The sequence below is a fragment of the Acanthopagrus latus genome, chromosome 23 (genome assembly GCF_904848185.1).
Source record: "Acanthopagrus latus isolate v.2019 chromosome 23, fAcaLat1.1, whole genome shotgun sequence".
Taxonomy (NCBI): Eukaryota; Metazoa; Chordata; class Actinopteri; order Spariformes; family Sparidae; genus Acanthopagrus; species Acanthopagrus latus.
Window position 1 is genome coordinate 5,081,904 of NC_051061.1, and position 14,847 is coordinate 5,096,750.

General features: G+C 42.2%; 1 protein-coding gene across 2 annotated transcripts in view; it reads left to right on the plus strand.

The window, feature by feature from the left end:
* The first annotated feature begins 5,678 nt into the window (after positions 1 to 5,678).
* Positions 5,679 to 14,847, plus strand: part of LOC119013677 (myosin-9-like) — a 32,410-nt gene continuing 23,241 nt past the window's right edge. For both annotated transcript variants that reach the window (XM_037088431.1, XM_037088432.1), the window contains exon 1: positions 5,679 to 5,920. The gene's annotated coding sequence lies outside the window, so the exon portion shown is untranslated. The remainder of the gene's footprint in view (positions 5,921 to 14,847) is intronic.

The window sequence follows — 14,847 nt, forward strand, 5'->3', positions numbered from 1 at the left end:
CTCATAATGTGCAACAACCCTTTCCTATAAACTTAAGGCGTGCGTGTGTCTGTGTAAGATAAAGGCATTTCTGTGTGATCACCCGTGAGAAGCACTCATGTTTATGCGGTCAGGTGAGGCTGAAGGAGACAGGAGAGCAGTCAGAGAGGCCCTCCAGTCATCATTTCATCATCCCCTCCTCTCTCACGACTCGCTAACTGGAAAACATTCCCACCCCTGCCTGCCTTCCCAACCTGGCATGTCATTAGAGAGCCCACAGCTGACAGAATCATGCCGAGGGCTTCCAGACTGCTTATTACATGCACATCATTTGACAAGCTCCATCTGCACATTTTGTGGTCCTGCCTTGGACTAGATCATCTCAGATGAAGCCCGGGGATGTGTTCATGCGGAGCTGCTCGGTAGCAACCGGTGGTTTTTGTTGAATATGGGGGAATTCCTCTGGCATTACGTAAGCAGGTGTGAGCGAACCAAGCGATCCAGATGTACGCACCAATTGTTGCATGCAGGATGAAAGACATTCCTGCATAGTTTTGAGACGTCTGGTACCGCATGACAGCACCTTCAGATAATGATCTGCCATTTTAAACCACTTTCTGCCTGTTCCTAGACAATCAGTGACTGGTCTGTGGGCCTCAGGATTCACACTCATGAATCAGCCCCCCCCCCCCCTTCACACACACACACACACACACCCACACACCCTCCCCAGTGTTGTCTGCTCATCCTCTTTGTCTGCCTTAAGACAGAGGAAAGGGGTGACCGAATAGATGACGACTAGTTTGAAAGGGTTCAAGAGCAGCACGTAACCCTACACCTCTTCCGCCAAAAACAATAGACCACACCTCCATCCTCGCTCCGGCTGTCTCTCTCTCTTACTCAACCACTCTTGTGACCATATAAGGCAAAAAAAGACAGGGGAAGCCAGCGTCTGCTGCTGCTGCTGCTGTTGCTGCTGAGCAAACGGGTTGCAGATTTCTTCTAGTGACTCTGTCCCAATTTGCCCGCCTCTCTCAGAGCCTGAAACTGTTAATGTTTGCTGTGTGTTTGTTTGATATTAGATCGCTTGACATGGATCCAAATGTTTCTGCAATGTGTGTGTTGAAATGTGTGTGTGTGTGTGTGTGGGAGAGCGAGCAACTATGTGACAACATCCGTGTTTTGGCACGGCCTTAGAGTGTTCTGTGTTTGTAGTAAATACATAGCTGTATTTATATATGAAACACATGCCGCCCCTCCACCTTGTTGGAAGTCCATTCTGTCCCAGACAAACACCAGCCCAGGACAGACAATGCAAGCACTGTTGCTGTTTATATCCCTCCACCTTCTTCCAGTGCAACACACACACATCCTACAATACCGTTAGCAATGTTGTCAAATCAGTGCAGATGATAAATGGGCAAAGATGCATCATGACAAAATGGGAAAGCTATGCGTATTATCCCTTTACTCCACATTCCTGAGTTTTGTGAGTGAACATGTGTCTTATCACTCCTTCCTGTGTGCTAATTACCAAGGAAAGGAGGAGGAAACTTGGCAGACTAAAAGACAGAAGGCAGAATAAACAACCAGTCCCTGTGCCATAATCTCATTATTGTTTTATCTTAAAACCCATAGTTGCTCTCAATTATTCTTTGTGGTTCGGGCCTTTTTTTTTTCGGCACACTCAAACAAACACTTTGCTTTATAATGTCAGGAGGCTTTGTGAACCGAGGCAAGTTGCGTAAATAGTCTTGGCGGGGGGGCTCGCCCATGACTGGGGAAGGATGTAAGGAAACACAAGGGCTGGCCGCTGGAATGAAGGGAGATGCCTCACACTCGAGCCCGTTGTTGCGACTTCCCTCTCGATGTATGTCAGGTAAGATAATCTGGGTCGGACACCTCTTTACTGTGAAAAATGGACCCAGATCTGAACTGCTAGAGGCACACATGTATGTGCCTCTCATGCATGAGGGCACAGAGGCACACATTCTCACCAAGACACTCAAGCGTGAACGCCCGCACACATGAACTCACACAAGTAATTACACAGCGAGAGTGGTCAGTGAGTTAAACATGCCACCCTTTTTACATGCTGTCACTGAATGGGTCCCTTTCTCTCTCACTGGATGATATAATGGCCTCACACACCCTGAATTACAGACACACCCTTACGGCCAGCCGAAGGAAAAAGAGAGAGAGAGAGAGAGAGAGAGAGAGAGAGAGACTAGGTCACAGTGAAAAGGAGAGCAGGAGGCAGGGAGAGGGAGGGAGATAGTGAGGTCAGAAGTGTCCATATTTGGTAATTTGTGCCTGTGTTTTAATCCCACAATTCTGCCAGTGCCCAGGTCTGTTTGTTTTGTCTCATGCCATTGTTGTGTGAATCATGTAGTCTTTTCACACAAGGTTTTTGTTACACGGGAACTTTTTGTCAAGCAGAGACATGCTTTCTATTAAAAATGTGCCTATTTTAGTATTTTTTGTCATACTCAAGAAGTCCCTTTGTTTTTTTCATTTTCCCATCATTCTCCTCTTCTAGGCCTCTTCTCTCTACCGGCATCTGGTCCTGCTCAAGTACAGAGTGACAGGGCGACCTTTGACCTCTCAGCTGAAATCTTCGGATATTTCCCATCCATCCAGAGAGAGAGAGAGAGAGAGAGAGAGAGAGAGAGAGAGAGAGAGAGATACTGTAGGGTTTATTGATTTTTCCAGGCAGGCACGCTGAATGTTCTGTGTTTTGCTCTACATGCATGTGATGCCCAGCTGCTAAAACTATAGGAAAACACACAGACACATTCCTGTCATAATGACACATAGCGGACGTAAATCACACGTTCAACAGAAAAATGTGCTTTTTTCCTGTTTTTCAGGGGATGCCAGGCATGCCTGCCGTCCTGTTATGTTGTTACTTCTCGGGGTAAATTGACTGAAGAGTTGCCTTTTTGGGGTGTGTTTAACCATGTAGCTGTGAATTCAGATCACGATGTGCGTTCATGTCACTTATAGAGGCAGTATTTGTATCAGATCTTGGTGAAAGGTTGTTTATCCCTGGACCTCAGACCAGCAACATCTGTTTCGTGTTCCCTCAGTCTGGTATCACTCCCTAAGAGCAGGAGAGAAGATAAAACATAAAAAGGTTGATCTTTGGCTTGTATGAGTAGAATTACCTTTATTGTTCCTCTAAACTGAGGTTAAGCTGTTTTTTTGTTTTTTTTCAGACATGTCCCCACAGCCCTGCCAGATTCAAATTGAAGTACCAGGACCACAAAGTTAAACAGCTTATCTGTTAACTATCTTAACCATTTATCCATTACTTTTAGCTAACTACTTCAACCGTTCAACCATTAGCTATCTTTTGCAAACTATTTAAAGGTGCTGTATGCCACATTCAGCTACATGTAGCAATATCAACCACTGCCACGCACGATAGCTAGTTAGCTATGGTGCTTGACCAGCCGACCTTCAGCTACACCGAAATTGCTAGATGTAGCTGAATGTCGCACACAACACCTTAAGATAGTTAGCCAAAGAAAGGCCACAGATAAAATCAAATTACCTACACACTGAAGAGAAAAAAAGCCAACTCTCAGTCACGTTGGAGCGATTTTGACAATTTAGTCGTAGCTCGTAGCTCTCACACGTGTTTATCCAGCACGGGCTTTCAAAACAAAGAACATAAAGGGAGTGTGACACTATATCTTTACATAGCAAATCATTTTTGATAATAATAATTTAAAATAAATAAATAAATAATTAAAGAATAAAATTGATAATAATAGTAATAATAATAACGATGATAATAATCTCAAATAAAGAACCTTGAAACAGTTCAACTGGTAGCTGTTTTGGCAATTTATCCATTACTTTTACCCAACTATTCAAACTGTTTGTAGGTTATTTCAGCCAACACTTTAACCATTCACCCCTTTGGCTTGATCTGTTTATTAAAAGCCCAATTTTAAGGTATAGAGTATCTATTTCAACCATCTATTCATTACTTTCATACGACTATTTAGACCTCTCCATGTGCAACCCATGTTGTCCAAATGTCACAATTGACTCTTTTTTACTCTATTTTTTGTTACTGATCAAAGCTGCAGTTGTGCAATCCATACTTCACACTGACAAAGTGAAAAATATTTATTTTCCATTGCTAATGTCTCCCTGCTGGTTGTGGCATGTGCATTGGCTGTGTGCCTTCAGTTCCACTCAGCAAACTGGGCTCAAATCACCCAGTCTGAATCCCAGGAGAGTGTCTGAAGTAAACAGGTTCACTTTGTGCTGTTCCATTCTTCTGTGTAGACATTGGCAACGGCACGGCAAGAACTTTCATCTCAACATTCATCATTTCACTCATCTCTTTGTTGCTCACTTTTCTTGCACTGTCTCGCCAGCCCCTACTCTTACTCGTCTCCTCTTATTCCTTATTTATTAGATCAAATTACACACACATTCCGGAGGCCTGTTGCTTTTTATTTGACTTCAGATTAAGTACATAAACCTGTTCTCTGTATCTACCTCGCTGTCATCTTTAATGCTTACGCTTCTGAACAAAAAAGTTGGGCCTTTTTAAAAAGAGCCTGGGAAAACAAATGTCAAAAGTGATTTAAAGGCTGAACAAGTGTTTCCTTCAAATCAGTTAGATCATCACCTGCAAAGGTTCCCATGTAGTATCGACGACATGTCTGGTCATGAATCTAGGCTTACCTGTTTGAGCGATGGGAAGCTGTGAAAGTAAACTGCGTGCCTGCGCTGCACTTTATATCTTGTTGGGTCTCTCAGTCTTCATCTGAGAGATGCACTGGTGCATTTAAAATAGTGCAGAAGGTAACACAAATCAGTTTGTTTTAGAAGTAATTGTTTATATGAAGTGGTTTAACAGTGACATGATCCCTGAGTGTTCTATATAGTTCAAACAAGGGAAGTTCAAGGCCAGATTGGTCAATAGCCACCATGTCAGCATGTACTTGGGCCAGACACTAAATCCTTATGAGCTCTATTGGCCCTGTTTTGCTGGTGACCTTCTTCTGGAGGGGAGAATGCCACTTACATGGCTAAATAATGTACAGCAATATAATAATAATAATAATAATAATAATAATAATAATAATAATAATAATGATAATAGTATAGTATATAGTATAGTATATAGTATTTAATGTGACACAACACATGAGTGTTAGGAGTAGCAGCAAATAGAATAGTGTGAATGTGTGAGTGGGATTTATCTGATAGCTGGCAGTCTTTAAAGCAGAAATGGTATCAAAAACAGTTGGGACATTATACTTCTTATTGTTTTCAAAGCAGACAGTGTTCAGACTAGACCCTGCTGACACATGGGGAGACCCGGGATGATGCAGTCCATCCTGAGAGTGGCTAGTACTTATATGGTCATAAAAATCCTTAGTATGCACATACCTTTCTCATTAAACACAGCTTTATCTACACCCCCCTCCCTCACCCCTACCTCCCTCCCAACTCTTTCAAGTTCAGTTTTTTTCTGCGCGTTTCGCCCTGCCCAGTGGCCGTCACCCCTCCAGTTAGGCACATCTTTAGGAGAACGCGATTGGTCCAAAGTGTGCAGATTATCAAAAGCGCGGCTGTCATTGGTTTAGAGAGGCGGTACAGACAGACTAGACCCGCCTCGTCCTGGACCGCACCCCGGCTCCTGCTGGCTACGCACTGACTGAAATTACGCGAACCAGTGAGCAGCCAGTGGAGGAGGGAGGGCAGAAGGAAGAAGGGGGGAGAGAGAGAAAAAAAGATAGAAAGAGTGACTGAACTAGAGAAAGAGAGGGAGGAAACGAGCGCTGTAGTTTAGACCGAAGTCTTTGCGAAGCTGCTGTCGACAGGAAAAGAAGTTTGACTCACGGCGACGCTGACTGAGCCACCCGGTTGTTGTTAGCCACCCTCTGAAAGGCGTACTGCACCCAAAAAGCAGGTAATATTCCCTACTTGTACATTTTTTTGTCCGCCATGCTTTCCCTATGTGCTCCTTTCATAACTCATTCAATCCGCCCGTCACTCCAGCAAGTGCACTGAACCAGGAAGCACGGCCGCTAGTTCACGGCTGCAACTTCAGCAGCAGCGCTGGGTGGAGTGAGAGCTAATTAACAGATTTAAACCGGGGATTGTTTAACTTCACAGCACCCTAGTGCGTATATGTACTGCTCTTAAACTTAAATACGAGTTCGTGTGTGTGATGTGTGGGACAGTGGCCGTCTAATACAGCATCAGCATTGTGGCAGTCGGCGAGAAGCTAAAAGCCATAACGGTAGAGGCAGGAAGTGATTCGCTTGAATGAGTTGCAGGAAAGGCCGGTGAAGAGTTTCAGCTCAAGTGCGATGGAAATGTAATAAAAGTGACTTCCGACTGCATGTACCCCGGCTCCGTCCGGGGCACCAGGAAATGTATTATTAATGCGTGGTTTGGTAGAACTTTTCGGTTTGTGGCCGTCCGAAACAGACGCTGTGTGTGGCCAGTCATGTCTGGCTGGCGGCATGACGTCAGTGGTTCACCGGTGGACAGAGAGGAAAAAAAACGGCTCTGTGCTTTTCCGCCGCGCGACCAGCTCAGCCTCACTGAACCATGTCATCTCCATGTGCACTCTTTCTGGGTGACTTTATAGTCGTGCTGCTGGCACACCGGGGCCCTTGAAGGGGTTTCAAGGGGGGCCCCGGCAAACAAGGAATACGTTTGACTGTGATTTAGTTCACTGGAGGACATGGTCGATTATCTTCGCTATAGCTTACCCTCGACCTGCTGTAGATGAGCGTACTTTGGAATTGAATGGGTGGGACAAAATCATGAGCTTGAGTCATATGGATGTTAGAAGTTCAGTACATCAGTATTTAATTACCAGTAATTATAATATGGGATATTATCCTGTATTTGTTAACACGGGCCTAACTTAAGTCACCATCAAATAACTTAAGATTAATCTCCTTTTTTAAAAGAGACCTGGTTACAGTTATTGTATAGCATTAAATCAGTCAAGGAATAGAATATTTTATGTATCACATTTTCTGGAAGTTGAAAAAACGAGAGTCATGAGGTTCATCACTGTGATTGTAATTTATAATGATCCTAGTATGATCTGAGGCAAGTACTTAAGTCCGATTCTTCTGAAACTGGGCTTCTGTGGTCTAATATGCATCCATTGTGAGGATCATTGATGTGTAAAGTTTGAGAACCCCTGGAATAGTTGAGAGTCACAAAATGTTTAATATTCAGGACACAGGACTTGAGAAGAATAAAGGAAGGGGCAAGACCATTTCAAACATGTGTATTCTTTACAAAACACATTGACAATTTGGCACTTGAATGCCTCAAGTTTGGCTTGCAATTTACATGCATTTGGGCTGGGTACAGAAAAGCAGTTTTGACAGATTCTGATAACAGAATGAGGAGAGAGTTTAAAGAGGTAAATAGGCATTGGTTGTTATATCAATTAGCTCCATTTAAGCCGGAATGATTCCTGAAATACACAAGAGCGCAAGCTGAAAATGACCAGGTTTGTCTTCTAATTACAGTGCTGTACTGTGATGAATATCAGCGAGGCTACAAGAGAGTTTTCCATGGCGTTTTTATGGGATATATCAATATCAAGCCAAGTTGAGAACATTTTATTTATACAGTCCAAAGTAATACCTGTGGCTCACTGGGCTTCAAACTATAAAACATAAAAACCCTTGAAACTTAGCCACTTTATTCCACAAAAACCTCCAACAGAGTAAAGAAGCAGAAGCCTCATGGAAGATCTGCAGAGGAGGATCTCTCTTCCAGGATGGACAGGCTTAAACTAATGCTGTATATGCATGTAACCACTGCAAAATTGCAATATGAAGGAACATGATGACAGTTTCATTAAATAAAGTGAGTAACTGTTTAATAAGTTGAGTTGAATTAGGAGATGTAGTGAACATATAGGTTAAGAAAGACTTCAAGTAATCTCTACGTAGATTAATGTTTTCTGATCATTGTAAATGTTACTCCAGATTGCTTAGCCCCTCTGAAATTTTGGGTAGTTTGCATCCAGTGTATGAACGCTCACAGGTAACCAACTTTCATGTATGTAGCCGAATACAAAAGCTTATGTTATAGCATCACACTTGATATTTTAATTTAAAATGTTTTGATTTAACAATCTCAGACTGTCTTTTAGATGTCTGACTGTCTCATTCTCATTAGGCCTGTCTGTGGTGTCATTGTGCATGTACACTAGTGTTGTGCTCTGTCTGTAAAATTTGTGTTTGCTCTGTTAGATGGCACATCATTGTGTTTGCACTATGGGAAGCAAACACACTCTGGTATGCTTGCACGCACTACTGATTTTTAGTATGGCAAGTTGGCTGAGTATCTGCAAAGAAATTGTGCATGAAACTAACCTCAAGTCTGAATGGGCATTGAAGCCCTCTAAAAATCTGACGTTCTTTCACCAAAACCTGCTTCTTATTGTTCAAAGTGTTAGTGGACTCAGAGAGAGAGAGAGAGGGAGAGTGAGAGCGGCACCTCGTTGCTCTCATTTGCAGTAATCAGGACCATATTTTGCATCAGCTGTTTCCTGCCAAAAAGCTATTAAACCACAGTGTGAGTTAACCACATTAATAATGTTTTGATACTCAGGCATAGAAATGATTGTGCAACTCATGAAGAAATTGTAATCACAGTTGTTGCATGTAATGTACAAACAGGTGTGTGCATGTAGTCCTATTTAGCTTGATTCAAAGCCATCTTGCTTGCTGATGTTTCCAAAGAAGACACACCTACTCTTTCACAGACCAGTCCCAGGGATTTTATTCTGCAGCTTGTGAAAGATGTAACACATAGCCTTAAAGGGGCATATCGTATGACATGTTCAGTGTGTCACTTTCTCTTATTTTATTTGACTCATGATTTCTGGCAATGCATTGTGCAACAGTTTCTCTAGAGGCCCGTTTTTTTCTCACTTATTGCCAGTTTCTGTGTTGTTATAGAGGCCCCCCCCGCAGAGGTCGTTACATTCCATCATTCTGTGTCAGCAATGTCCATGTTCGTGGCCCCCTGGGAGAGTTATGTACTGTAGGGTAGACAAAATTACACACAGACATCTTAGAACGTGAACAGGCAGCTTGTGTGCACAAATCTTCTCAAAATGATACAGTCTGAGTGAACATGCCTGTGGATGTTTGGATTTCATTGAAGGACGGTTATCGTGGCTGAGACAGATTACTTGCAGCTCCCCCCAGTTGCAAATTACATTGTAGTGTGGGGAGGGCAGTGTGACACAGTTTGGCACACTGCAACCCAAAGTTATCTCACGGTTCTTTTAACAGATAAAGATATAGATTTCTAATCTATATCTGTTGTGTCTGTGACCTGAACTGCATCCACAGGCTCAATTATTTCCTTAAACTCAGATTTTCAGGCTAAGATAAGGCAAACGCAGGACACAACAGGCTGGAAAAGCTCCAAAAAGCTGCTTTATATGAGCTAGAGCTGAAACAACAATGCACCGAAAGAAAATTATTCAGCAGCTGATTTGATAGTCTATTAATTGTTGGACATTTAGATAAAGATAAAGATTAAATTCGAGTTTTTCACAATTTGTGTGTGGTAACAATAAAAGATTTGTTGAAACCACAGTCTAAGCAAACTCCTTCAATAATTTACAATATGTTAACATGTCCTAAAAGCTGAAAATGAGGTTGTGAGCTGGACTTAACCAGTTCTTGTTTATTAGTACATTACTCATGTATTTTCTAGTAATACTTCAACAATAGATTTAGTTGATGATCAGTAGGGCACTAAAGTCTCATGCATATCCTTACTTTCCTACACAGTCAGCTGATATTCATTCATGCAGGCAAAACATTCCAGTCAGAGCGGAGACTGTTCAGATTCTCCATTAACCATGGCAGAGCTGATCATGCTATTTCTCAGTATGTTGTTATATGGTTCCCTATAGCCATCACTGCTAGAAAGTCACTTGAATTTTCATAAAGCAGACATTATAAAACTCAACAGACTTCAGCTTGCACATAAACTATTTTCTGTCTGTACATTGTGCCATATATCATTAATTCTGGCCTTTAATTCAGTTTGCTCTTTTTTTTTCCTTGTCTGTCTAGTCTATTTCTGTTCCAACCAAACATATTCCTTCTGGTTGACATGAACGGCATAATTAAGTTGCCTCAGTCAGAATAGTTGAACTGACTGGGCACAAGGATATATCTGCACTGCAGTAGTGTCTGCTGTGGGTTTCCTTTCACTGCTGTTTTGTTCTCTTATATTCCCTCGTTGTGTCAGTCTTCTCATCAGACCTTTCTTGGTGATCTCTCTGCCCTGTCTGTTTGCCTTCATTTCACCTCCCCTACCCCCTTTCCTCTGCTTGTGTTGTTTGCCACTACCCTGTTCTTTCCTCTTCCTCCCCCTCACAGCACGCACCTGTAAGGTTTCAATAGAGTCAAACAATACCAGGAAATGGTTGTGCTCTGACTTGGACTATTGCTTGTGACTCAGTACATAATACTGCATTCTGTTTTATGGCATAAATGATGAGGTAATGCTGGATCAGAGATTACCGACCTACTCCAGCCCACTCTAGAGTGCCAGTTTAATGATTAGGTGATACTCAGCACTTGGCTGTCCATTTCCCTGTGCAATCTCCTTGTAGAAAATAGTTTTTGTGAGGTTATTTTAGTTGCCAGTCTTTGTAGTGATGTTCTTAAAATTAATTGCAATGCATTTGACCCAACAGGTTAGGGAAATGTCAAGTTAAGCTATGTACTTATGAAGTTGTATTATTGTACATGTCAACAAATAGACCATCCATGGCTGGGTGTGTGTGTGAGCTGCACACCTGGTGTGTCTGCCTCCATAGAGAAGTGATTAGTGCTTTAGACAGAGTGCAACACTTTAAACTTTGGAAAAGGAACCATCTTCTGTCTTCCATTGGACATTTGTTACTCATGTCAGTCTAGATTTATTTTGCACACCAGTTTTACACATTGTCAAACTTGCCTGTGGCTCTGAATCTGTAAATGCATTGTTTGACAAGATGATTGCTTAAATAAGATAGCTTTGTGTTGTCTGCGAGGGACTCAAAGGGAGTGCCCTACCAGAGATAACAAGTGATAGAGTTGAAACAAGCCACACAATAATCATAAAGGTTAATGTTGGGAAGGCCGTCAGGTGGTTGGATGAAAATTAAGAGCAAAAGTGAAGTAGTTATAGCAGATTTTCTTCACTGGGTCTGTCTGAAATAAAAGACCTGGCTGTGCCAGTGCAGCATTCCACAGAATAAAGTATTACTGACGAACTGAAATGTGTATCTTAACTCCCCTCTGCATTCTTTCACCGCCAGTTAAAAGGCTTACGTAACCAGCTATCTATTTATCTAATGGTCAATACTGCCTGGGTGTTTTCGTAAAAGGGCAAACTGGTGCAGCAACTGCTCTGTTTTTTCAGAGAACCAGTCAATTGTGCACTCACTGCTGTAATCCGATAGCTGTTTGAATGATAGATGTGGAATTTGTTCTATGACCCTGAAATGATGTGCTTATCAGACCAACGCCCTATTCCTACTTATTTGTCCTCCCTGTCATTTAAGTCAATTGTTCAGTGGGTCTAACTTCTTGACCCCAATTGGACAAATAGTTGAATTACAGTAGACAGACCTAAACGGTCATTGTAAGGATTGTTATAAATGGAACTAAACACTTGATACCTGCACTTTCACGGTTTAGTATCAGTGGAAGCAGTTATGTCAGCCAGAGATCCCCAAACAAGGGTACTGTACACCCAAGTGGGTATGTGGAATGGCTGTAGAGTAGCCACTTTGTATTCTAGTATACAAGTAAAATACTAAACATGCCATATCTGTGTTCTGTCACTTTAATCGACAAGAGCTGCGCCTTCTTTACTTGCAACCGATTTCTTTATAGACGGGCATTCATCTGACGTCAGTGCTTTGTTAATTTGAATAGGTAAATTGGTGAAAAGATTTGATTTGTTGCAACTGTGATATTATGGCATTACTGTCAGCAAGACCATCTCTAAGTACAAATCTCGAGAGTGGTTTGCATTCTGCTGCTGTTGTTTTTCCTAATACCAGTGCTGAGGATAATTTGCCATTACTTCCTGTAATTGGTTTGAAAGTTGGAACCCTAACCCTCAAAAAAATGTATTCATAGAAACAAACAGGGCTATGATTCTCTTTTATCTGGGCTTGGACCTCCTCTTTTTGATGAATGAAGGTCTGGCTCCAGTCTAGAGGAAGTTTTGTACCTGTAATATTGGTTTGGACGAAACTAGAAAGTCCAAAGATCTGGATACAACTAGTGGGGTATAAAAGTGGTCCGTTGACAGTTCATTTGTGTAAAACTATTAAAACTTATCTGATTGACTTTTACATAATTGATATGTTTTTTTTGGCCTTTTCTGGCTTTATTGAGAGGATAGCTGAAGAGTGTGACAGGAAACAGGGCAAGAGAGAGGGAGTGACACGCAGCAAGGGCCCCCGGGCCGGGAGTTGAACCCGGGTCCGCTGCAGAGCCTTGGCACATGGGTCGCGCGCGCTACCAACCGAGCTAGGCAGCACCCCTACTTTTACATAATTAATTAATAGTAAAATATCCAGTTTGAGTACATTTAATGTGTACACATTTGATACTTGAGTGGTAGTGTTAATGAAGAGGTACTTTAGGTTACTTATGGGGCTGTGGGAGCACATCAGACTTAAAAGTTGGTGAACCACTGGTTTAGGTGATTGCTGAGGGCTTTAGTAAGACCTAGTAGGGGCCTCGAGTTGAAAATGGTAGATGGCATTGGCCAGTTTACTGTTGAAAGTGCAACTGGATCGTGGTTGTGGCAGGAATGTGAAAAGTAATGTGGAAAGTGATGTAGATCTGTCATGCAGTGCAGTTATTTTCCAGCAAGGGCTTAATTTACTTCTTGGTCCACCGAGCCACTCAGCATGTGCTCAAGAACACCACCTTCCCTCCTCCTTGAAAGACTCGCACTCAACAAGTTCCACAAATGGCAAAATAGTTTTCTCAGTTTGTCATTTCCTCTTTCCTCCCCTCTCATGTCCTTGCCCCACCCTTCCCACTTTCAGAGACAGAGGGTGACAGGGGGAGAGAGCTGATGTGTGAGCACATAAGGAATTTTAACTGACTCTGTACCTCTATAGTCTTGGTTTGGCACCTACTCTCACTTTTGTGAGAGAGCAACCTCGCAGTCAGTAGATGACTGGACTGTGAGGGGGATCAAAGTGGTAAAGCCAAGACCCAGGAGGGACTGACGCTAGAAATAGACATTGGAGTATTTGTTGGAAAGGGAAATATAAACAGTTGAAGCCAAGCAGACAACAGTCACAAAAGTGTGAAAGAATATCCACAGCATGAACAGGACAGCCGAGGAAGAAGAGATTTGGCTGGGTCTAGGCTAACTAGGATGCAGTTGGAGGGAGCACAGGTTTATTGGCTTGGCTGTCGTTATTATAATTTTCCTGTCAATGTGTCGGTCAACACTGCACAGCTGGTTTATAAGTTCGCTTTAGCTGGAGCAGGAGGAGGGTTTGATTGCACATGTTCTTGTCATGCTGTGGTAGAGGTTGTCACGACTCCTGGTTTTTACAGTAACTCCGGGAGAGTCAGTGAGGTGGAAAGGAATGAGAGAAAGTCTGAAGGATGGATGGATGGATGGATGGATGGATGGATGGATGGATGGATGGCCTGCATCAGTTTTATAGACTAAGGTTGACCTGCTTTCTAAACGGGACAAGAGGGCTGAAAAGTACGCTCTGTAGCTCTTCCCTTTTCCTGTCTTCTCCTCGTTCCTCCTCCACCTCTTTCTCATAGTGGTAGCTGCTGCCTTACTTCCTTTTTGTCACCACATTCTGGTCTCTGTGATGAGGCCGGTTTCCAAAACAGGCCTCTGTTCTCTTCCTTGTGTTATTTATTTATGGTTCCTCTTTCAAGTAGGCTGCTTGTTAGGACACTGCTAACTCTGATTTAATTTGGGAATTTTAGAATATAATCCTGTAATGGTATCTCAGTCGGGCTTCATTAAGGGATTTTTTCCAAGGGTTGGTTTCAAGTTAAATGTGTGTTCTTTTGACTGTCATGTATTCAATTAATGAGTAATCCTTGTTGTGAATATCTCAACCAGCTAATCTCATTGTGAATGGGTCTCAACAGAATTGATGGTGAATGCTTTCACAGCTGAGTGATGTTGCAAAGTGACATGGAGTCAGGGAAGCCTTGATTCTTACCGGATTACAAAGGACTTGGCAGGGAAGTAGCAGAAACCATGAGCCAAGTTAGGGGATGGGATGAGTGTTAATGCACACTGTTTTATCTCAAAGTCAAGTCAACATCCATATCTTACTATAACAGTCTCCACAAGAGAAGGCCTACATCTAAAATTGTCAGATGGGAGTTCTTTTTCCTTCTTTTTTTTCTACTTTCTATATAGAACAGCTCTTGTCAAACTAGAATAGCTGTTGGAGTAATTTTAGTCCTCATGTCACTCTGGAGAGGCAGTTTGAAGTGTGTCACAGAGTTATCTGTGGCAAGCATGTGAGGGGGGCTGAGGAAAACATCAACAGCCTTGATAATTCTGTCCAAATTGGAGCTGAACTGCTTTGTTGCTCCTTGCAAAATTAATGGGTAACTATTCTGATTATCACGTAGTTCATTCTTTAAGCAGAAATGCCAAACTCTTACTAGTTTTGGCTTTTACTGCTTTGAACTGAAATAGTAAATTGACTTTCTTTGTGTATTCGCTTGTTGGTCAGACAAAAAATATATTTTAAAATCATAGTGAGGGTGGCTATTTGGCCATTTTTTATTGTTTTCTGACATTTTATAGACTAAACAATGACTC